This window comes from Prionailurus viverrinus, chromosome B1, assembly GCF_022837055.1.
Source record: "Prionailurus viverrinus isolate Anna chromosome B1, UM_Priviv_1.0, whole genome shotgun sequence".
In the NCBI taxonomy this organism is placed as follows: Eukaryota; Metazoa; Chordata; class Mammalia; order Carnivora; family Felidae; genus Prionailurus; species Prionailurus viverrinus.
In genome coordinates, this window is record NC_062564.1 from 146,445,959 (window position 1) to 146,458,885 (window position 12,927).

The following is a 12,927-nucleotide window of genomic DNA, read 5'->3' on the forward strand; positions in this document are numbered from 1 at the left end:
GGCAGAAGGGCAAATTTAGTACCAGTCTTTCCATTGTGGCCATGAAGGAAAGACCTGGAAAGCTTTTAATAAAGTGTAAGGAGCTAAATAGTGTTAAATATGACGGCAACTATTACTGTGTGGTGGTAAAGTTAAGTAAGATGATATTTCAGTAAGAGTCTTACAGAGTAACTTCATGGGTTCAAAGTTAATTTCATTCATTCATCTGACAGTGAACCTAAATATTAAATACTCCTTCTTCTTTGCCCACTTTTTAGCTTTTTTGTCTCTCAACTCTGTGCAGAAGCTTCTAGGAAGAATGTCTCATTTTATTGCCTTAAAATTTAACTTCAGTTCCGTCACTAGCAAGAGATTTTCATTATATGTACATTTCTTTTCATTTTTTCTTCTTGCAATGTACACAGATTATATGCCATACTCATGACTCAGAAGGGTGAAATTTTCCCATCACCAGCTATTTTATACCTATTTACTACTCCTCAAATTCTATAAATGTTCAGGGTACAGCCAATGAGTTTTACAAAAGGACTAGCTTGCTGCACTTGAATCTATGCTCAGTTACTGGTGCGTTGGTTACAGTCCATAGCATTGACCAATTGGGATGCTTCCTTCCTATTTTTTAGCTGTTTTAAATCTCTCCCTTCTTTTACCTACATATTTTTTGAGCATCTAGAATCTCCACCGCATATGAAATATCTGTAGGCAGCCATAACTCTTAACCAAGTCTCAAAAACAAACATACAAAAACCAGAAACAAAACCAGGAGCAGCATTATTAGGAGCATTACAAGTATAAAAAAATTAGTATATACGTGTGTGTAGCAGTGAGTGTCACCAGTCTTGTGACTTGGGATAGGAGGAGAATTTCAGTTAGTTTCTCTTTAGTTCTGCCCCACTACATATTCAGGCTTTTCTTTCTATACTATCATTAACACTCTAGAAATATTTCACTTTTTATTCTGAGATTATATATAGGTGGGATCCTGAAAACTGGGTTGTCTACATGGCATAATTTAGAAAGAAGCTGAACAAAGTTTAGGTGGATAGTCATGATTACGTCTTGATGCTCAATGAATGGCATACCAAATGATTCTTTGGGTATGTCTTCAATAGTGGCCACCAGAAGAAAGTATATATTTCAACAAAGGTCATATATAGTGCTCATTTGAATGGAGATTTTCAGGTTTTAGGTTAGGTTCCAGATGGTTCCCTGGGAGTGACAATTTTGGGTAGAATTTGCTAACTGCTACTGTTGGCAGATACGAGGGGAACACATTAGTTAATATTTCAAAATATTATCCCCTTGCATAAACCTGTTTCAAGATTGCAATAGCTGACTCTAATAATCCCTTAACTTTGACTTAAGTGTATATGAACTACAAGACCGAATTAAATCTCCTTGGTTTTATATTCAACAGGCATGTTTCACATTTGCATTGGATGTCTTCTGCCATTGGGGCCAAAGAATCAACCACGCCAACCTGGACTCATCCCAGTTTTAGATTCCTTTCTCTTCCTAGATTATCACAATTGTAGAGTAATACTATTAGAACAAAAGATAATACTTCTGGGAGCAAAATTAGTTCTGATTTATTTATCTAAAATTTTGCTTGGAATGCCTGTTTCTTTTTTAATCCTTTTAAAAGGATTTTAATCCTGTTTTGGTTCAGATTCTTGAGTCACTTATTTCTTTGAGAATTTTTTTTTTTTATTTTACTGGAAAAGTTCTTCAGCCTTCTTTTTGCCATCATCTGACTTTTAGTATATGCTGAGGCTACAATCAGTAGGGTTGCCAAATACCTCTGGCAATACCTCCATCTACGTTTACCTTTGCTCTGGTAAGGACACAGGTAAGAGAGGAAGTTGTTGTCAGTTCATACTTGACATATTCTATACTGGACATATTCTCCCTGAAAGCATTTGTTGTTGCTTTCCTCAGAGGAAGAGATCTTGGCATGTTGGGTCAGTAGCTGATATATTTTTTTGAGGAAAAATTCGTAAACTCTTCTTCCTTTTTATCCTGATATAATAAATTCATAGACCCTCAAAATTAATATTAGAACGCAAACCAAAGGAATTGTTTACAGTCCAGCAATGGCAGCCCAGGGTCCTTTATCAGTTATGCACTAAAACCTTATATCCCTAACCACAAGCAAATCCCAAGACAACAACAACAAACATATCCTTATAAGCAAACAGGCATCCTTGCCTTTTACCCACAGAGACTGAGGAGTCAAAAAGACAGTCTAACTGACAAGTTGCTCTTGAAATTCATACAGAAATGCAGGACAACCAAGAAGAGCCAAAAGCAATCTTGAAAAAGAAGAAAAAGTTGGAGACCTCACATTTCTCAATTTCATAACTTCCTACAAAGCCACAGTAATCAAGGCTATGTGCTACTGGCTTAAAGGTAGACAAATAGACCAGTGCAATAGAATAGAGAGTCCAGAAATAAATCCATAATAAATGTGTGATCAACTGGTTTTCAACAAAGGTGCCATGTCAATTAAATGGGGGAGAGAAAGCCTTTTCAGCAAATGGTGGTGGACAACTGGATGTGTATGCACATGCAAAAGACTAAAGGGACCTCTACTTCACCTCAGACACAAAAATTCTAAATGAATCAAAGACATAAATATAAGTGCTAAAACTACATGACTCTTAGGAGAAAACATAGATACCATAGATGTTAGTCTTCATGACCTTGAATTAAGCAATGGTTTCTCTTTAAAATATTATTTAAAAGAATTTAATTTTTATTTATTTTTGAGAGAGAGAGAGAGATAGAGTGTGAGTGGGGGAAGGGCAGACAGACAGGGAGACACAGAATCCGAAACAAGCCCCAGGTTTTGAGCTGTCAGCACAGAGCCCGATTTGGAGCTTGAACTCATCAGCGGTGGGATCATGATCTGAGCTGAGGTTGGACACTTAACCGACTAAGCCACCCAGCTGCCCAAACAATGGTTTCTTAGATATGACACCAAAAGAACAAAGAAACAAGGAAAAAAATAGATAAATTGCACTTCATCAAAATAAAAGACTTTTACCACAGGACATAATAAAGAAAGTGAAAAGGCAATCCACATAATGGTAGAAAATATTTGCATATCATACATATGATAAGCATCTAGTATCAAGAATATATAAAGAACTCTTACAACTCAATACTAAAAAGACAAATGACCCAATTAAAAATGGACAAAAAATTCGAATGTACATTTCTTCAGAGAAAATGTACAAATGGCCTTTATTGTTCTCTGACTTATTCTGCTTAACGTAGTACTCTTTATCTCTATCTATGTCATTGCAAATGGCAAGATTTCATTCTTTTTTGTGGCTGAGTAATATTCCATTGTGTATATACCATATCTTCTTTACCCCTTCATTAGTCAATGGACACTTGGGCTGTGTCCATTATTTGGCTATTTTAGATAATGTTGCTCTAAACATTGACGTGCACGTACCTCTTTGAATTAGTATTTTGGTATTCTTTGGGAAAATACCTAGTAGTGCAATTGCTGGATCATAGGTTAGTTTTACTTTTAACTGTTTGAGGAATCTCCATCCTGTTTTCCAGAGTGGCTGCACCAATTTGGATTCCTACCAACAGTGAAAGACCATATGATTTCACTCATACGTGGAATTTAAGAAACAAAACGAACTTGCAAAGAGAAAAAAGAGAGAGAGAGGCAAACCGAACCATAGAGAACAAACTGATGGTTACCAGAGGAGAGAAGGGTAGGGGGATGGGTGAAATAGGTGACAGGGATGAAGGAGGGCACTTGTGATGAGCACCAGGTGTGGTATGGGACTGTCGAATCACTATATCATACACCTGAAACTAATATAACACTGTATATTATCTAACTGGAATTAAAATAAAAGCTTTTTAAAAAGAGGCCAATGAGAAAATGAAAAAATATTCAACATCATTATTGTTTTAGGAAAATGCAAGTAAGAAACCACAATGAAATGCTAATTTATACTGACTAGGAACACTGTAATCAAAAAGTCAGTATTGTGACTTTTGTGAGTGTGTGGAGAAAATGGAACATTCCTACTTTGCTGGTAGGAATATAAACAGTGTGGCACCTGCAGAAAATAAGTTAGCAGTTCCTCAAAATGCTAAATATATAATTACTATGTGAACCAGTAATTCCACTCTTAGGAATCTATTGAATCTATTGAATATATTCAAACATATTGAAACAATATGTCCTCACAAAAACTTGTCCATAAGTGTTCATAGCAGTATTGTTTGTAACAACAAAAAAATGGAAACCACCCAAATGTCCATCAACTGACAAACGGATAAACAAAAGGTGGTATATCTATACAGGGGAATATTAGTTAGCCATTGAAATGACTGTTTTATGCTACAATGTGGATGAACTTGGGAAACCTTATGCTAAGTGAAAGAAGCCAGACACAGAAAGCTATATAATGTATGATTCCATTTATATAACATGTCCAGAGTAGATAAATCCATAGTGGTGTCCTGGGGCTAGACAAAGGGAGGAATGAAGAGACACTTTTAATGGGTATGGAGTTTCTTTTGGGAATGATGAAAATGTTCTGGAATTAGTGGTGGTAGTTGCAGAACTTTGTGAGCATACTAAAAGGGACTGAATTGCATGCATTAAAAGGATGAGTTTTCTGGTATATAAATCATATCCCAATAAAAAACTAAAAAAAATATTTGGGGGCCTTGCCCTAGCAGTACTATATAAGAATTGGGGTGGTGGACAGGTTGCTAGGGATTTGTGTTTTAATAAGCTCTCCAGGAGATTTTTGTGTATACTAGGTTTTAGAAGCACTATTTTAAAACATTAAATAATTAGGGGCACCTGGGTGGCTCGGTGTCTGACTTCGGCTCAGGTCATGATCTCACGATTCGAGCCCTGCATTGAGCTCTGTGCTAACAGCCCAGAGCCTGGAGCCTGCTTCATATTCTGTGTCTTCCTCTCTCTCTGCCCCTCCCCTGCTCTCTCTCTCTCTTTCGCTTCCTCTCCCTCTCCCTCTCAAAAATAAATATTGAAAAAACATTAAATAATTTAAAAAAAGACTAGTAAATTAGTGCTTAGAATGCCCTTTTTGGCACCTTTCTCTTATCAAGGGTTCAGAATATACCCTTATAGATCTTTGTAACAATAAAAAATTTTCATAAGCCTATAGTAATAACAACAATAATGGCTACCACATGTCAAGCAGATTTGTAAAAATCATATACTCATTCAGATTATAGCACTTCATGTTCTCCAGATTCTTTCTGCTGATGCAATGCCATGTAAAAGCTTTTATTTTCTCTTGGTCAGTCAGCTCTTTCTCCTGTTCCCCTCAGCAGTAGTTTAAAATTTTCCTGACGTGTTCTCTTCAAGGGCTCTTTCTCTGGTAGAAAGTTCCTCAACTCACATCTCCCTGTCTTTAGACCCTTCCATATTGGTCCCTAGCTTTGTCTTGTTCTAATTCATTCATTCTTCTGTTGTTGATTTGAGCCATTCTGACAGATGTGAGGTGATATCTCATTGTAGTTTTTACTTGTATTACCCTGATGATCAGTGACTGTGAGCATCCAATTCTTCCTTCCTCCCTTCCTCCCTCCCTCCCCTCCTCCCCTCATTTTTCTTTCTTTTTCTTTCTTTCTTTCTTTCTTTCTTAAAGCTTTTTTTAAAAAAATGTTTATGTATTTTGAGAGAGATAGAGAAAGTGCAAGCAGGGGAGTGGCAGAGAGAGGGACAGAGAGAATCCCAAGCAGCCTCTACGATCTTAGCACAGAGTTTGATGTGGCACTCGGTTATCATGAACCATGAGATCATGACCTGGGCCAAATCAAGAGACAGACACTCAACCAACTGAGCCAGCCGGGCGCCCCTAACTCATTCATTCTTATACTCAACTTGTATTTATTGAAAAATCTCCCCTGTTCATCAGTATACAATGAACACCATTATAAATTGATAATTTATAATCCAGTGAAAGAGGTCAAAATAGAACATCAAGGAAACAAGATAGAAATTGCAATATGTGATAGATGCTATTTCATAGCTTGGTAAAAAGGAACAGGGACTGGGAGTGCTTACGTTAGAATAATGGCTACTGAGGAGATGACATTTTAAGCCGACATCAGAAGCATCAAAATGGCAGAGCTCTGCAAAAAGCCTAGTGAAGAGGGCTTCAGGCAGAAAGAAGAGTAAGGACAGAGGTAGGAAAGCGCTCGTGTTTTAATAAGTAAAAGGAGGCTGGCGATGGCTGGAATTTGGTTAGAAAGAGGAAGAGCAGTGTGAGTTGGGTCAGAAGGATAAGCGAGCCAAGTCACAGAAACTTCTAGGCCAAGGAACAGAATTCACACTTTATTTTATTTGTAATGAAAAGCCTTTCAAATGTTTTATGTTGTAAGAAGATAGGAGTTGTTTTATGTTTTAAAAAACATCTAACTTCTGCATGAAACAGTAGTGTGAAATTTGGACACAGAAACACAAACTAAAAGGCAATTCTAACAGTTTAGGAGAACAGTAGGCAAGCTGTCATTCATGGGTCTGCCACATGTTTTTGTAAATAAAGTTGTATTGAAACACAGCCAATGGTGATTTTCACGCACATTGCCTATGACTGTTTTCGTGCTACGGTGACAATATTGAATAATTTTGACAGGGACCATACAGTCTACAAAGCAAAAATATTTACTGTCTGGTCCTTTACAGAAGTTTGTCCACCCCTGCCTGGATGAGAAGTTTGATGGGAATATCAAATGGAGATGTAGAGACGTTGGAAGATTATGAATATATCTGGAGATGCAACCTTCCATACATGCTGAAGGATTGGATGCAGGCAAAGAAAATTCAAGAATTATTTCTAGTTGTTTGATGGGAAAAATGGAGTGTAAGGTAACAATATTTACTTAGAGGTAAAAGACTGGAGAAGGAACATGTTTAGATGGTTGTGAAAATGAGAGTTCTCTTTTAGGCATAGAAACATCCAAGTGGAAGCATCAAAAAGGAAGTTGTATGTGAGTGTGAAACTCAGGAAAGCGGTCTGTGCTGGAGCTGTTGTGTGAGTGATATCAGCATAAAAAATTACTCATGGAATCCACCTAGTGGGAGAGCCAGAGAGAGGCCCTGGTCTAGAAAAGTGGCTCAAGGACTCCAATATTTGGTGGTCTCCAGTCTGAGAGTATTTGTCCTCATGTTTCAGTCATTTCCTTCTTTTCTGATCCCTTCTCATCTTCTCCAGGATTTGGCTCAGTACTTTGTATTGATTTCTATCATTCCTAGAACAGCCTACAAAACAAATGCCATTATTCTTTGAATACGTGTAAGGAAAACACAGTTCCGGAGAGCTTGATTGTCTTGCTACCTATCTTGTAAATGGCAGTTTCTGAGCCTAGGGCCATGCTGGTTCCTAGAGAAAGTCTTTATGCCATATTTAGTGGGATACTGTTAGACAGTGCTGCCAGCTGTCACTTCTCGTTGCTGTGCACTCCCTCCTGGAGTGCAATCTGCTTCACATTGTACATAAAAGCTTCACAAAGCTGGCCCTTTTCAGAGATGTGTTCAAAGAGACTTCATGCAGACGCTCACGTGCCTCTAATACCTTGCTAAAGGCAATGGCGTCATTAGTTACAAATAATAAATAACAATCTAAACAGAAAAGACATGTGTTAAATAGATGCAGCAAGGCCAAAGAGCCAGTCCGAAAGATACATGCCAAGAAAAATGTCTAAAACCACACAGCAGAACCAGGCTGGTGCAGACAACATAAGCTTCCCCGATGATCATGGACACCACTGTTTGCTTTACTCCTTGTGATGCTGGACCGTGGGCGCTTTCATGAGCACTGCTGAAGCTGAAACAAGAAGTATCCACTATCACTGCCACCGCCCAATGCTGGAGCACCCTACCTTCTCTAGAGAGTCTCACCACTGATAATTTCTTCAGTAAGCACTGAAACCTATCAGGGGCTTCTGAGAACATCTCCTGAGACATCTGTTTAAATGCATGAGAAACCTCACTGAAGAGACAAAGGTGGATTTTCCTCATTTTTCATCATCTGCTGGCACCCAGTAATAGCATCTTCATTCTAAATACTAATTTTGTAACAAGCCAAAAAATGCATCTTGCTTGGCATGGGGGCCAGCTTTTTGGCCAACCTTAGGTAGACAGTTAACAGTATCATACTCAACAGTTATTCACGTGATATTTTCCAGAATTATTTTTCAACTGGTGAGGCATTTGGGTTGTGGGATCCTATTATAACTCTCTGGCCAATTGTTAGCCAACAACTCGGTAACAGATGCCTTCAGGTTACTAATCTTTAATAAAGCCATTATCCCATGTTTATTCTAACACTTTCACAGTCGTTTAACATTTTGATGTCTTATTTGCCTTGTGAATAGCCAATATTCATTTCACATAAAGTACAGTAACCCTGGCCATGAATTCCCCTTTGATACATTCTACTATTCATAGATCGTTTAGTTTTCATCAACTAAAGCTATTTGAACTCAATTCCTGGAGTCTTCTAAAAAGGATCCTCAAAAGAAAAAGAAACAATCGATCATTTTCTTTTCTCCCCACCTCTAGTTTCTAGTAGGTGAGGTGACTGATTTTTACCAGACTACTCTTGTGATAATGTACCAGGACATGAGAGAGGATAAAAATCGTCCTATCAATGTCATTACTACTATAGTCCATGCTGGACTCCCATGCGATATAGTATTCATATGATCCATTCCTTTCTTGTTACAATATCACGATTTTGAAAATTGAAGTATAATTAACATACAGTGAGCTACACTAGTCGTACTAGGTTCAGGCATACCACATAATGAGTAAACAATTCTATATATTATTCAGTGCTCATCTATATAAGTGTCCTCTTAATCCCCTTTAACCAATGTTGAATGCCTCACAAATTGGCATGCCATCCTCGCACGGGGGCCATGCTACTCTTCTCTGTATTGTTCCAAGTCTAGAAATATGTGCTGCCAAAGTAAGCACTGCGATTTCACAATATAATCAAAGAATTTCAATCTTTCCATAAGGTATCCTTGCTTGAAAAAGCACCAGGACTCAAACCACAAAGACCCATTTTTCTGAATGAACTTATTAATGCATTCATTCCCTAGACATTACTGATCACCAACTGTAGGAGGGGCGAGGCTATTGTCGCATAAGAGTAAGTGATAGGAAGGGGAGATGGTAATCAGAAAAAGGTCCCAAAACTTTTCCTTCCTCCCTTCTACCCTCAGTTTATTCTCTGATAGAGGCTTAGCACTAAGAGAATAGATTTTAGTACTTCAGAGTCTAGTTTGTCATCAGGAGACTAAATCTCTGTACTATTCCTATCCCTATGTCTCTCTGATTCTGAGAGGCGATTTTCTTAGTTCCAAGCAGCGGTCTTCTGGTGGGTAACTAAGTTGCCTCAGGGTGGTAGCAGAGATGCAAATATGTCACTAGGATCTTGGTCTTTCAAGGACTGAGGATGTGTAAACTCTACTGAGGGAAGGAACCTTGGCTAGTCACAACCCCCAAAGCTTTCAGTGTGGAAGACATGATTTTGACATGCTGTCATGACCACATCAGTGCCTATAACCAAGGTATGAGTTGAGATCCCATGGATGCCTTTGTAATCTTCTCCTTTTGTCCCTATTTTAAGTCTCAAAATACCACTTCCCTATCTTGCTTCTCCCCAATTCTAGCTACTGCCACCAAAAATTAGGGTGATGGGGCAGTCACTCAGCATTCTCAGTTCACCTATGTGTACACAGAAGACCAACTTAGCTTCAGCTAGTATCTTCTCATATTTTCTTCTTAAAATTTTTAAAAAAATGTTTATTTATTTTTGAGAGAAAGAGAGAGTGTGAGCAGGGGAGGGGAAGAGAGAGAGGGAGACACAGAATCTGAAGAAGGTTCCAGGCTCTGAGCTATCAGCACAGAGCCTGATGCGGGGCTCGAATTCACGAATAGTGAGATCATGACCTGAGCTGAAGCAGGACGCTTAACTGACTGAGCCATCCAGGTGCCCCTTCATATTTTCTAAGTGAACATTAATCTTCCAGAATCTGCTCCATTTATCCTCTCTCCACGATCTTCAGAAATAGGTTTTTCAGAGATTTCTGTTTTCTCCTGTCTTTTGGTGGATTTAACATATATATCCTTCTTTTCCATTCATTTCCCTTCCCTTCCCTTTCCTTTTCTCTCTTCTCCATATTCCAAATATCTGCTCAATAATCTTTAACAGTAAGACTACAGTCTCAGAGATATTCATAATCTTTGGTCATTGAACAGCCCTCAGAGGAGGACCTTGTGTTCATTAGTCTTTTTCTCTTTTAGCTGATTATTTCAGCTATATTTTTCCAAGATTATTTAGCTTCCTGCCAGAAAGATGTAGTCCTGTGACTACAAACACAGTTTTTGATACATCAGAGAGTCTATCATGAACATTAAGACCTATCCAATCACTGTTCCTGAATTATAGCCCAAACCTCAGAGAAGCGTGCCTGGAAAACTAAGAAAAAACTGGAGCTTCTACTTATGGAAAAATTCCCTCTTTTTACTTTGTTTTTAAACTTGGATAACTATATAGGTTACTTAGAGATTACTGATTTAGAGATTAGTTCCTAAGGGAGTCTCTTTCTTTGCCACCTTGGACAGTTCCCACAAACCCTAGGCCGATGTATTCACGCTTTCTTGTAAAGGTTATGTACTCATCTAAAGGCTCTGATACAGCAAGAAAAGTGGTGAAACAACTGTTCCATCATCTGCAGGTGGTATTGACAAGACCAGGAGACATAGGAAGTGTCCATATGAACTCTTTAGTTTGTTAGTTTATACAAACCCTTAGTTCACAATTTGGGAAGGATGCCCCCACTAATTCTATCTAGGGATAGTGATGTCTGAGATGGGGAAATGTGTGATTCCTCTCTCTTCCTCTGTGCCTGAGACATCAAACGTGCCTGAAACACGCAATATTTAATGCCTTAAACATAAGTGTCGAGGCTATAACAGGCTAGGTGGGCTTTTGGCATATAAGATGTTATTAAGTTATGAAGTCTGTTATTCTCTAGAAATGGCTCATGCATTTATATATTCCCCTCACCCCTAAACCATTTTCAGATGTTAGTTTCCAGACGTTGAGAAGTTGCCCAGTTACAGTTGATTTCTCATGATCCGGAGTAGCACTGGCTAGAGATAATCTGCTGTGACAGCATGTTTCATGCTTGCTTTGTGCCTTGCCTTTCTAGCACCTGTCCATGGCTCAAGTACTAGGCCAACATTCTGCCTTTTATGAGGAATTAAAGAGCACCAGAGACTTTTCCTCCTGATTTATCATCAGTGCAGCCTCATTCACGTCTTTCTTTGTCTTCTTCTTATCACAGAAAGGCCTGGCAGGCAAGTTGATCCACTCAGCTGTAAGCCTGGGTCAGACCTCATCCTGGTATAGCCCTAGTTGGTTGGTTGATGGTTGTTTTGTTTATGCCACAGTTGGCCACCACAATAGGGACTTGTATCAGCCTTCTTTCTGTATGGATGGACACACAGGGAAAGCCTTTCCAATATCTACTTAATATCTATCCTCAGAGCAGATACCTTTCCTCAGAGTCCCAAAGCAGATGTGATTTAAACCTTGAATTTTACACTAAGACATTTGTTTCATGTTCAACAATGAGACTATTTTGCTTCAATGTTTTACTTAAAGATTTATTTATTACTGGTCAGCTCATCAAACATTAGGGCTTATGGAAAACCCCTGATACTTAATGACAAAGGTAAGAATGAGCTGTCTGTTGATTTAGCAGTATGAGATGTTAGAGTGCCAAATAGGAGATTCCCAATAAAAACAATATTAATGCCCAACTGCGCATTTCCGTTTCTGAGATCAGTCATCTCTGAGAGAGGTTTCCGCAATCTGGTTGCCTTAATCATGTTGATACTTGTGATACAATACTCTTAGTATTTAATGTTTTGGCAAATACTAAAATTGTGAATTTATCTGAGTCTATTCAAGCATGTTTATGAATCATAGAAATCTTAAATGCTATGATTAGATGTGAACTAATATTTGGATTTACCAACCTACTAAAGGTGTATATATTGGGGAAATGGGGAGAAAGTAGAAACGACAGAGTAAATATAATAAAACACAGAGCTTTTTATTTATTTATTATTGCCATCGAATACAAAAATATAATTCTGTATCTACACAATGCTACAATTCATCTATCATTTTTCCACATGCAGGGATTATAAAGAGATCTCTTGTTTGTACTTTTCTTCATCATCTGATGGCCATGTTAACTAAAGCTGGAGTTAGTGGCCTCTGGCAATGGTTACTGATGTCGAATAAATTAGTCCTAACTCTCATTATGCTGCTAGAACACATGGTAACTAGTTAATGGCTGACAAAAATAACAGGATATGGTATAACATGACGCACTAAATCCTCTGCTGAATCAGGCCTTTTTGTTTTTCTCAACTGTCTTCCTCTTTTCATCTGGCATTTGATCTAATTATGCCTTACCTCTGTTCATGAACTCTAAAGGTCTAACTAGGTCAGTACTAGAAAGATTGTGACTGTTGCCATGCCATTTACCTCTTACTCTAAACAAGCATTCTAACAGGTGAGAAATACCTTGGTTATCTAAATATTTGCTGTAGAGAAAGCCCAATGTCTTGGCTCTTCTGATCCTTTTCTCTTTCCTTCATTATTTCACCATTAGCCAGCCCCACTCTATCATGTAATAATAAACAGCAGCTAATATTTAATGACAACCACTTTGTGCCAAGCACATTTTATGAATTATCTTTATTTAATCCTGCTAACAACAAACTCCTTTAGCCCATTTTTAGATAAGCACATAGAAGTTTAGAGAGGCTGAGTGGCTTGGCTAACATCACACGGGAACATGGTGGAACTGTAGTTCAAAACC

At 38.2% G+C, this 12,927-nt stretch overlaps 1 non-coding gene across 1 annotated transcript; it reads right to left on the reverse strand.

The window, feature by feature from the left end:
- Positions 1-8,887: 8,887 nt before the first annotated feature.
- Positions 8,888-8,995, reverse strand: LOC125165019 (U6 spliceosomal RNA). Its single transcript, XR_007151927.1, has one exon. It is a non-coding gene; the product is annotated as a U6 spliceosomal RNA (small nuclear RNA).
- Between the last annotated feature and the right edge of the window lie 3,932 nt (positions 8,996-12,927).